The 12,845-nt window shown below is 43.4% G+C and overlaps 1 long non-coding RNA gene across 1 annotated transcript; it reads right to left on the bottom strand.

The window, feature by feature from the left end:
* Nucleotides 1-1,600: 1,600 nt before the first annotated feature.
* On the bottom strand, nucleotides 1,601-6,417 carry LOC123136700 (uncharacterized). The gene is made up of 2 exons (XR_006467235.1): nucleotides 2,433-6,417; nucleotides 1,601-2,106 (listed from the first exon to the last, which is right to left on the bottom strand). It is a non-coding gene; the product is annotated as an uncharacterized lncRNA (long non-coding RNA).
* Nucleotides 6,418-12,845: the final 6,428 nt, after the last annotated feature.

Here is a 12,845-nt window from a genome sequence, read left to right on the forward strand (position 1 = left end):
AAGGCATCATGGCAGATGCTCTGTTGGCCATCCGCTGAGGGGATTTGCTTTGATGTTGCGGATCTATTCATTCGAAACTTGGTGTATGCGGCTGATAACCCTCAAACCATGAAGCCATAAGCACCATGGATCATGTTTGCCATCATGCAACTTATGTAAGAAAAGTTTTTCTGCCCATATGTCCCGAAAGTTTTCATGCCACCAGTTTGTGATACACTACGAATTGTAAAGGACATTGGCAAAGGAAAAATACCTGTTGATGCTACTGCTTCTGCTCCTGCTTCTGCTCTAGCTACAACTCCGAAGGTTAACAAAGCTCAGGTTGAAATCCCTCGTGAATAAAATCCTTCATTGTATGGAATTTTTCTTCGCACCCAGCAAGCACTGGAAAGCCATATCAAGCTCAACCGCAAAGAGAAGATGGAGAGGATGATTGAGTTGAATAAGCTTCACGATTATGCTCGCCAAGCTCTTCTTTATGAAAAGGAACAGAAGAAGCGCTCCTGGACCCTTTTGGGCAAGCATTACTCTCGGAAGCAACTGTCTGCCAAGGGCATCAAAAAATAATATGATTATCTGGAGCTGTTTGAAGTTCCTCGCCTCCGAAGACAAACTCCAGTGCTGCCTCAGCGTTCTGCCTCAACTGGCTTGTTGTTCATTGAACCAGATAACATTCTCGAAGACACAACAGGAACACTCATATTCAAGCCAGTTGCACCTCGCGCTGCTACTCCCGAAGCCAATCCCGAAGCACAAGCTACAACCCAACTCCTGCTTCAGCCACAACCATCACTTGTTTTACTTCCCCGAATAGCTCGAGTTCTGATTTTGAGGGTTCTTTGGATGAGTAGTTCCTCGTATGCATTTGCTACTTCTTGAGCTTCCGTTGGTTTTTCCCTTAAAGAGGTAAGGGTGATGCAGCGAAGTAGAGATAAGTATTTCCCTCAGTTAAGAACCAAGGTATCAATCCAGTAGGAGAAGAACGTGCAAATCACCAATACATGCACAAACAATCAAACACTTGCACCCAATGCGATAAACGGGTTGTCAATCCCTTCATGGTCACTTGCAAAAGTGAGATCTGATAGAGATAGATAAAACTAAACAAAATATAAATAAATATTTTTCGGTTTTTTGGTGTAAAGATCTGAAAATAAAAGATTGCAAAATAGTAGATCCGAAACTAATATGATAGAAAATAGACCCGAAGGCCATAGGTTTCACTAGAGGCTTCTCTCTTGAAGGCAAGTAATACGATGGGTGAACAAACTACTATCGAGCAATCTATTCTATTTATATATAAAAGTACTTGATGGGTTTACCAGAAAAAAGATAATTACCCTAGAAAATTCTACAATAATTAGAGGCATCTGGCCTTTAATTCGGTGGGCCTAATACCATTGAAGAAACTAGAACGATTAGATCTTCATTAACCAGGTGGACCCATACTGTACGTATCGTCACAAACAATCCCTCGATTATGTTCAACCATCCCACGAATAAAAAAAGTCACAGCCGTGCCATAATAGAAATACTGATCAACACACGTTTAAAAGTACACAGCCGTCTTGATGTAGAAAAAATATACACAGCCGTCCCATAATTAAAAAAACTTATCATCACACGTTTAAAAATATATAACTCTCATGGTCCAAGAAAAAGTCAAACGATCATGACGCAATGACCAAACTCTATCAATATTTTACAAAGACATATCTCTCCAAACATAAACAAAATATCTCTCCAAACATAAACAAAATCTCACGTTCACGTACATAAATAAAATCTAGGCATAATCTCTCCAAACATAAACAAAATCTCACGTTCACGTACATAGATAAAATCTCTCCGCATCCAAGCAACCTCTCTTTCCATCGAGCAAGTGTGGTCAACTCAGCCATCCGTAAAATACTTTCCCCATGCAATGCTTCGACCATCTCAAAAATGCATTGTCCTTTAGATTTCAGAGTACCCCTATTACATCATCTTCCTCCGGCAAACAACACTTCGACAACTTCCTCCAACAAGTGGCACTTAAGCATTGTCTTCCTGCATCGGTCACCTGCACCCCAGTCTCATGTCGTCTATCCTCAATCATAATCGGCTCTGTCAAGAGATCAGACCATCTTTAGTAAGTACCATCTCACAGGATTAGATCATCATCCTCTACTATAATCTAGGATTGCGGAACGGCAACCATAGGTCTGAAGTCTATTAAGAAGCAAAGGGTAAGGATACTGCAGTATGATATCTACTTGCAGTATGTAGATCAGATAATGGTCCACATAATATTTGGACTGAATACCTCAGTAATTCTGTCTAAATAAAATACCTCATTAATCAAGTACAAATGGCATAAAAATAACGTGAAAAGTAAGGCAAAAAGTAATAAAAATAATGAATCTTCACAAACTTGAGCATTAATCCGTAACCTGTGGTGGACCAACCATTGGGACGAGCAGGGCTGGTCGGCCCAGTTCTCAAGCGGCGGAGCAAGATACTCCCATCTCCAAATATCAGCAGGTTCATCGTCATTGATCTTTGTAGTCATCCATGATCCATCTCCCCAAAAAAACACAAATTTGGTTCTACCATTGTTTGTAATAATATTATAATATCATCCTCTTGAACTTTATATTTTCATTCTCTATTGTGCAGGAATAAACAATGAAAAGAAATGGTGGGGCACATAGCATGGAATTTGAGAAACCTGCAAAAGGTTGTTAAAACACATCAAATACACAATCCAACAAGATGAACCGTTGGGAATCAAGAATCTTTTATATGTGATATCACAAGAATGTTACAACTAGAAAGACAACAATTCCAGTTAGGCACAAGAGGTTCCTAATTGATTTTTGCTTGGACAAGAAAACAATATTTTAACTTATTATCTTATTGATGCAAAACCAGACAATCAACAAAATGGCAAGATTGGAAAGGAGAATGAAACTGCAAGAAAAGATAAATAGACAGTCTTCGATCATACATGGGGATGTCCCACACTAGACACTACACAGCCACGCCGAAAGGACAACCTTTTATCCACTTCAAGTAACAAAATCTTCACAAAGTTTTACCCTTATGTGTGTTATCAACTTATCATCACTTTGGTTCTAAACTTTAACACTAATGATCTTATGCTTTGCACATCAATTCTGTTGTAGTCCCATTCAACAGATATCTACTGGCCAAATATCAAGCACATATAAATGTAGAGGTGTGCAAGAGATCCTTATCAATAAAATATCGTTTTTAAATACATAAATAAAGGTGATGACCAAGCCACGCTTCTAATTGTTGGAAAATAGTTCAGTTTGAATTGCACTTCAGAGATCCTTACGTCAAAAGATTGCCTTTCTACATGGAAAATGAGCAGCAAGTCATTTTCTCAGATTCTACAGATTTAACAAAGATCGTAACGAAAGAAAGAGTAGGAATCACTAAATGTACACACTAGATGGATGTGTGAAGAAGCCAGTGAATTAACATATGCAGAGTCGATACATTGTATATCTACAACGCAATCAGACCTATTTTCAAATTTCGTTTTGAATCTTAATTTGTCTTTGGAAAATATTAAAATTGTAGCTAATCATAAGTACACTAATTATTTTTAAGTTTGTTGAATAGGGGTAGAGGGGCCTCACACTGCCAATGTCATCCCAAGAGTGGAAAAAAAGTGGAGGGGCCATAAACATATTAACACTACACTGTAATCTGTATTTGGCATTCATAACTTACTATCATCATTTAGTACCTTTACCATAAGTCAATGGAAAGAAAATCAAGAGCAACGAGTATACATGATGGTATAAAAACCATAAATAGGAACGTTAGTCACTAAAAAGCACTACCTTATTTAATTATATTAGTTCAATCATACAAAGACAAAAAAAGGATAAGAGGAAGGAGGACATGTAGGTCAAAATATTCAATGACCAAGCAGGTTGCCTCTGTTGACAACGGAGAAAATTTTCGGGCTGCCTCGCTTTGGGACAGTGAGGACGCGTCCGAGTAGGCACTTGGGGACAACATTGTCCCCACCAACCTCACACTCGCACGCGAGAGAAGCTAGCACATCCCCTACATGCATGTCGATGGCAAAAGCACCGTCAATTCTGTTATCATGGAGGTTGAAATCGCCCGGCAAAAAAAAACCACCCCCTCTCGCTCGCCCCCGCGTCGCTCCACCTGGGGCGACACGGGCGGCAAACCCTAGCCGCGGCCGCCGGCTTCCCCACCTCTGCCTCTCCCCCTCGTCGCCACCAGAGGGGTCGCCGGTGCGCCGCGCGGCTGCCAAGGATGGTGGCGGCGAGGATCTGGTAGCCTCGCTCTCTCTCGAGGTGCCCTGCATCCATGGCGGCAGCCATGGCTGGTGGGCCAGTGCCTGCCTCAGCGGGCGGTGTCCGGCGGTGCTGGCCGTCCTCCTCGGCCGCGGGGGCGGCGAGGGGGCGGCAGGTGGTGGCGGTGGTGCGTTGCCCCTCGGTGGCGGCCGTTTCCGATCTGTTGGCCTCTCCCCCGACATCAACGGTGCCCTCCTGCCAGATCTAGCCTATGGTGGTCTTCGGCTGCCGGTGTTGTTCGTGCTTGGAGGTTGGAGGTGGGAAGGTACACCGGAGAAATCCGAGGCCGGCTGGTCCGGCCACGACGGCGGCGACGTCCTTGGACGCCGTTCCCCTTCTTGTTGGCGTCGTCAAGGCTGTTCCTTTCCCCTCCTCTTCACCCTGCTCGTACCGGGTGAAAACCCAGATCCTTTCCAGATTGGGCGGCAGCGGCGCTACTGGCGTCGTCACCATCTTGGGGGTGCCGTCTTTGATGAGCTTGTGGTGGAGGTGCCGTTCTGGTTGTCTGGTGGTGGTTGGTGGTGTGGCCGGAGCTCGTCGGCCGTTGTCTCCGTGTGGCAGGGTTTCGCCTATTTGCTCCCTTGGTTGTTCCTGCTCATTTGTGGATGGCGGGAGCTCGGTGCTCATCTCTGCGGACTAGGTGCACCTCGGAGCTCCGGCGCGGCGTCCTCCTTCCACTGCTGCCTGGCCTTCAGCCGCCCTGCTGTGCCATTGCTTCTCCGCGTGTGCAGATCCTCGACAGGGCAGAGCTTCTCTTTAATTTGCTTGACTTGGTATGGTGTTGGCACTCTATTTTGGCTTCCGTGGGCAACGGCGCCGGTTCCCACCTTAGTTCTTGGGGGAGCGTCTCCATCTCTTGACGGATCGGCGCCCTTCGTGCCAGGGCGAGGGGGCTGGTGCCCCCTTCGAAGATGGAGGAGGTTGGTACCGTGTCGGCCAGAATCCTTGGAGCAGACGAGAGTGCCTCTGCACCTATTAAGTTCTTCATGCCGACAAGGTCCTGCTGATGCTTATGTGTGGTGGTCTGCTCATGCTGGAGGGCTTCATCGTCTTCAAGCGGATTAGGGCCTTAGTTATCATATCTTTGCTTGTTGTGCGTATGGAGCCTATTAGTTGTTGGCACAGCACTTTGTATCTTTCGCTGTTCTTCTTTTTCTGTTTTCCTTGTAAGGTGTCGTTTGTACTCTCCTGGCTGGTTGATGGCTTTGTTAATTCAAGTCGGGTTAGGTTCGAGCCTTTCTTGGGCTCGGCCAAGCCTTTCCTCTAAAAAAAAAATTCTGTTATCATGTATGCGCAGACATATGCTTACATTCTTTCCAATTTCACTCCCTAATTATCAGTATCTACCTCACTCAACACCTATGGAGCCCTTAAAAAAATAATCACATTCTTTTTCAAGATTCCAAGGAAAAATGAAGAAACAATTTTCACTAAACAGGCATGTCCTTAATTACGTTATGTTCAATCACACAAACAAAGGAAACGGTTCTGAAAAAGAATGATAGTCAAGGAAAAGGGAAAGAGGGACCTTCGAACTTCAAATAATGTCGCCCATGTGGAGGATGCGTTTGGCTGGCGCTCTAGGGGCAGAAAACGTTTCCACCATCCTCATAAGTACTAAAGATGGATCAAAGATGGCTGCAAGAGACGAAATCCATGCCCACATCACCTGCACGGACGCCGACAGCAACAACACCGCGCAGATGGATGATCTCGCCTACTCCCTTCGCAGCTTGACCTTGGGCCTGCTACCCCTCCATCGCCGTTTACCAGCCTAGGAGACCGAGAAGGCGTACGTGGAGACAAACCAGCCGTCGTTGAAGGTCATCCTATGGCCGGACCAGCGAATCGAGCTGCGGGGGTGGCTGCAGGAGAGGATGAGCAAGCTCATGGCAACGAATCAAGGAAGCAAGCTGACGGGGAGCTATCTGGCGGCAGTAATTTTGGAGTGAACGGAGAGAACAAGGAAGAGAGAAAGGGGATCTGGCTAGAGCAACATGCGAGTGTGTGAAGGTGTGAACGTGAAAGAGGATACAGTATTTTTTGGGGGGTTCGTAGGAAAAAGGATGTGTGGTCGGCTGGTGGCTATGTCCATCTGCGTGAGGCTCTTTGGCTAAATCCGTAATATTCAACCAGCAGAAAAAATAACTTTTTTTACAGGATGATAGGGAACGCAAACAATTAGCATGATGGGACCCATAATAAAATCAATAATGTTTTGTACATGTACTCTTTATGTAAATTAATACTCCGCACCGAAATGTCTCAACCTTAAAACAACTTTGTATTAAAGTTAATGTGAAGTTGAGATACTTATTTTAGGACGAAGAGAGTATAAGATGACGTCTTATATTTGTTTACAGAAGAAGTACATCGTAGTGTGCACAATGCTTTTTTTCTAATAAAAATAAGGCTTTGCTAAAACGCAAGTAATGAAAATACCATGGGCCACCTTCTTTTTTCAGAAAGTGAACAATCCGAAATCAACTATGCCAACCTGAAAAATTCAAGCCACCATTGGCAACCTGAAAAATTCAAGCCACCATTGGCACTGCTGAGCGCACACATTTTATTTTGCAAGAAGAAAAATCAGTTTTATTCCACTGAAATAAAATTACGATCGCTAAGACAAATTCCAAGCAACGTCTATTATACGATGCAACCAACAAGCGATGCTACCCCATAAACGATGAAATTAGTTAGATTATGAACAACGCTATTTGAATTGTGTGCGCGTGTCTTAAATTAACTAAATTAAATGACCATCCAAACAAATACCTACAAAGAAAGTTTAAGTGGATATGTATAAATACACTCTTAACTTTTTGTACCATATTAAAACAAAATGATTTACAGTACAAAACTCACTATATATCAAAACAAATACCTACCAATCTTGCGCAAATGTTGGCAAATCTACGGATGCCTACCAACACGAAAACAATGACAACCATTAAGTTTCTGTTTACAAAAAATATAACTAGGCAACATTATAAAAATGCAAAAAAATTATACAAATATATTTTGCACACCGGAACGGATCATACAAAATGTTTGTACATCATGCATAATTAGCACGTAAATGATGAAAAGGTAACCCATATATTTGTATATCAGTAAAAGCTCAAATATATGAAACATAAAAATATGTCCATACAATCTTATATTCAAAAGACGACGTCAAATTTAATTCCAAAATTCTTAGATAAATGAAATCATATTGTGTCATAAATCAACTTTATAAACTTCTAGCCCGCGCATCGAGCGGGCCACTTTGCTAGTTGATAGAAAAGCGCAAAGCTATGACGATATCCAAGGCAATAATTATGCAATATAGGCATCACGTCCGTGTCAAGTAGACCAACTCCTGCCCTGCATCTACTACTATTACTCCACACATCTACCGACTCTTGCCTGCATCTAGAGTATTAAGTTCATAAGGAATAGAGTAGCGCATTAAGTAAGATGACATGATGTAGATGAATTAACTCAAGCAATATGATGAAAACCCCCATATTTTTATCCTTGATGGCAACAATGCAAAACGTGTCTACCCCTACTTTGTCACTGGGTGAAATCACGCAAGATTGAACCCAAAGCTAAGCACCTCTCCCATTGCAAGAAATACCAATCTAGTTGGCCAAACCAAACCAATAATCCGAAGAGAAATACAAAGATACCAAATCATGAATATAAGAATTCAGAGAAGATTCAAATAATATTCACAGATAAGCTGATTATAAATCCACAATTCATCGGACCTCAACAAACACACCGCAAAAGAAGATTAAATCGGATAGGTCTCCAAGAACATCAAGGAGAACATGGTATTGAGAATCAAAGAGAGAGACGCCATGTAGCTACTAGCTATGGACCCATAGGTCTGTGGTGGACTACTCACGCTTCATCGGAAGGGCAATAGAGTTGATGTAGACGCCCTCCATGATCGAATCCCCCTCCAGCAGGATGCCGGAAAAGGCCCCAAGATGGGATCTCATGGGAACGGAAGGTTGCGGCGGTGGAAAAGTGTTTTCCTGGATGCTTCTGGAGGTTTGGGAATATTTGCAAATATATAGGAGGAAGATCTAGGTCGGGGGGGTCACGAGGGGACCACAAGGTAGGGGGTGCCCCCCCTAGGGCGCGCCCTCCACCCTTATCGCCGCCTCGGGCTCTTCCGACTTGCACTCCAAGTCCCCTAGGTGTCTTCTGGTCCAAGAAAAATTATCATGAAGTTTTATTCCGTTTGGACTCTGTTTAGTATTCCTTTTCTGTGAAGCTCAAAAACAAGGAGAAAACAGAAACTGGCACTAGGCTCTAGGTTAATAGGTTAGTCCTTAATATAAACAAAAATAGTATATTAATGCATATAAAACATCCAAAACAGATAAAATAATAGCATGGAACAATCAAAATTATAGATACGTTGATACATTGGAGACGTATCAATCATCCCCAAGCATAATTCTTGTTCGTCCTCGAGTAGGTAAATCATAAAAAAAGAATTTTTGATGTGGAATGCTACTTAAAATATTTATCCATGTAATTTTATTCATTGTGGCGTGAATGTTTAGATCCATAAGATTCAAAACAGAAGTTTAATATTGACATAAAAATGATAATACTTCAAGCATACTAATAAAGCAATCATGTCTTCTCAAAATAACATGGCCAAAGAAAGCTATCCCTACAAAATCATATAGTCTGGCTATGCTCCATATTCATAACAATTAATATTCAAATCATGCACAACCCTGATGACAAGCCAATCAATTGTTTCATACTTTTGATGTTCTCCAACTTTTTTAACTTTCGCGCAATACATGAGCATGAGCCATGGACATAGCACTATAGGTGGAATAGAATATGGTGGTTGTGGAGAAGAGAAAAATAAGGAGATAGTCTCACATAAACTAGGCGTATCAACGGGCTATGGAGATTCCCATCAATAGATATCAATGTGAGTGAGTAGGGATTGCCATGCAACGGATGCACTAGAGCTATAAGTTTATGAAAGATCAAAAAGAAACTAAGTGGGTGTGCATCCAACTTGCTTGTTCATGAAGACCTAGGGCATTTGAGGAAGCCCATCTTTGGAATATACAAGCCAAGTTCTATAATGAAAAAATCCCACTAGTATATGAAAGTGACAAAATAGGAGACTCTCTATCATGAAAATCATAGTGCTACTTTGAAGCACAAGTGTGGAAAAGGATAGTAACATTGCCCCTTCTCTCTTTTCTCTCATTTTTTGATTGGCTTCTTTGGCCTCTTTTTTCTATTTGGGCTTCTTTGGCCTCTTTTATTTTGATTTCCTCACGTGGGACAATGTTCTAATAATGATTGATCATCACACTTTGATTTACTTACAACTCAAGAATTACAACTCGATACTTAGAACAAAATATGACTCTATATGAATACCTTCGGCGGTGTACCGGGATGTGTAATGACTCAAGAGTGACATGTATGAAAATTATGAATGGTGGCTTTGCCACAAATACTATGTCAACTACATGATCATGCAAAGCAATATGACAATGATGAAGCATGTCATAATAAACGGAATGGTGGAAAGTTGCATGGCAATATATCTCGGAATGGCTATGGAAATGCCATAATAGGTTGGTATGGTGGCTGTTTTTAGGAAGGTATATGGTGGATGTATGGTACCGGCGAAAGTTGCACGCTACTAGAGAGGCTAGCAATGGTGGAAGGGTGAGAGTGCGTATAATCCATGGACTCAATATTAGTCATAAAGAACTTACACACTTATTGCAAAAGTCTATTAGCTATCAAAACAAAGTACTACGCGCATGCTCCTAGGGGGATAGATTGATAGGAAAAGACCATCGCTCATCCCCGACCGCCACTCATAAGGAAGACAATGAATAAATAAATCATTCTCCAACTTCGTTACATAGCGGTTCACCATACGTGCATGCTACAGGAATTACAAACCTCCACACAAGTATTTTTACAATCCACAATTACTCACTAGCATGACTCTAATATCACCATCCTCATATCTCAAAACAATCATAAGGAATCAAACTTCTCATAGTATTCAATGCACTTTATATGAGAGTTTTTATTATATTCGTCTTGGATGCCCATCATATTAGGACTAAATTCATAACCTAAGAAAATTACCATGATGTTTAGAGAGACTCTCAAAATAATATAAGTGAAGCATGAGAGTTCAACAATTTCTATAAAATAAAGCCACCGCCGTGCTCTAAAAAGAAATAAGTGAAGCACTAGAGCAAAATTGCCTAGCTCAAAAGATAAGTGAAGCACATAGAGTATTCTAATAAATCACGATTCATGCATATCCCTCTCGAAAGGTGTACACAACAAGGATGATTGTGGCAAACTAAAAAGTAAGGACTCATATCATACAAGTGTTGGAAATATGCCCTAGAGGCAATAATAAAAGGATTATTATTATATTTCCTTGTTCATGATAACAGTCTTTATTCATGCTATAACTGTATTATCCGGAAATCGTAATGCACGTGTGAATACATAGACCATAAAATGTCCCTAGTAAGCCTCTAGTTGACTAGCTCGTTGATCAACAGATAGTCATGGTTTCCTGGCTATGGACATTGGATGTCATTGATAACGGGATCACATCATTAGGAGAACGATGTGATGGACAAGACCCAATCCTAAGCACAGCACAAGATCGTGTAGTTCATTTGCTAGAGCTTTTCCAATGTCAAGTATCTTTTCCTTAGACCATGAGATCGTGTAACTCCCGTATACCGTAGGAGTGCTTTGGGTGTACCAAACGTCACAACGTAAATGGGTGACTATAAAGGTGCACTACAGGTATCTCCGAAAGTGTCTGTTGGGTTGACACGGATCGAGACTGGGATTTGTCACTCCGTATGACGGAGAGGTATCTCTGGGCCCACTCGGTAATGCATCATCATAATGAGCTCAAAGTGACCAAGTGGTTGGTCACGGGATCATGCATTACGGTACGAGTAAAGTGACTTGCCGGTAACGAGACTGAACAAGGTATTGGGATACCGACGATCGAGTCTCGGGCAAGTAACGTACCGATTGACAAAGGGAATTGTATACGGGGTTGATCGAATCCTCGACATCGTGGTTCATCCGATGAAATCATCGAGGAGCATGTGGGAGCCAACATGGGTATCCAGATCCCGCTGTTGGTTATTGCCGGAGAGTCGTCTCGGTCATGTCTACGTGTCTCCCGAACCCGTAGGGTCTACACACTTAAGGTTCGGTGACGCTAGGGTTATTAGGAAGACTTGTATGTGATTACCGAATGTTGTTCGGAGTCCCGGATGAGATCCCGGACGTCACGAGGAGTTCCGGAATGGTCCGGAGGTGAAGATTTATATATGGGAAGTTGTCATGCGGACACCGGAAAGTTTCGGGGGCATATCGGTATTGTACCGGGGCCACCGGAGAGGTTCCGGGGGTCCACCGGGAGGGGCCACCCCTCTCGGAGGGCCTCATGGGCCGCAAGGGGCAGGGAACCAGCCCCTGGAGGGCTGGGCGCCCCCCCCCCTTGGGCCCATGCGCCTAGGGATGGGGGGGGGGAAACCCTAGTGGGGGCGCCCCCTTTGCTTGGGGGGCAAGTCCCCCCTCCCTGGCCGCCGCCCCCCCTCTAGATCCCATCTAGAGGGGCCGGCCCCCCTTGCCCCTTCCCCTATAAATAGAGGGGTGAGGGGAGGGCTGCTGGACACAACCCAAGGCGCAGCCCCTCCCCTCCCCAACACCTCTCCTCCTCCGTTACGTGCTTGGCGAAGCCCTGTCGGAGTACTGCTGCACCAACACCACCACGCCGTCGTGCTGCCGTTGGAGCTATCTTCCTCAACCTCTCCTTCCTCCTTGCTGGATCAAGACGGAGGAGACATTGTCCGTCCCGTACGTGTGTTGAACGCGGAGGTGCTGTCCGTTCAGCACTTGGTCATCGGTGATCTGAATCACGGCGAGTGCGACTCCATCATCACCCTTCCCTTGAACGCTTCCGCACACGATCTACAAGTGGTGTGTAGATGCAATCTCACTCCCTTGACTCGTTGCTTAGATGAACTCATAGATGGATCTTGGTGAAACCGTAGAAAATTTTTAATTTTCTGCAACGTTCCACAACAGTGGCATCATGAGCTAGGTCTATGCGTAGTTCTCTATTGCACGAGTAGAACACAATTTTGTTGTGGGCGTAGATCTTGTCAACTTGCTTGCCACTACTAGTCTTTTCTTGCTTCAACGGTATTGTGGGATGAAGCGGCCCGGACCAACCTTACACGTACGCTTACGTGAGACCGGTTCCACCGACAGACATGCACTAGTTGCATAAGGTGGCTGGCGGGTGTCTGTCTCTCCCACTTTAGTTGGAGCGGATTCGATGAAAAGGGTCCTTATGAAGGGTAAATAGAAGTTGACAAAATCACGTTGTGGTTATTCGTAGGTAAGAAAACGTTCTTGCTAGAACCCAATTGCAGCCACGTAAAAGAT

The sequence above is a fragment of the Triticum aestivum genome, chromosome 6B (assembly GCF_018294505.1).
Source record: "Triticum aestivum cultivar Chinese Spring chromosome 6B, IWGSC CS RefSeq v2.1, whole genome shotgun sequence".
NCBI classification, from domain to species: Eukaryota; Viridiplantae; Streptophyta; class Magnoliopsida; order Poales; family Poaceae; genus Triticum; species Triticum aestivum.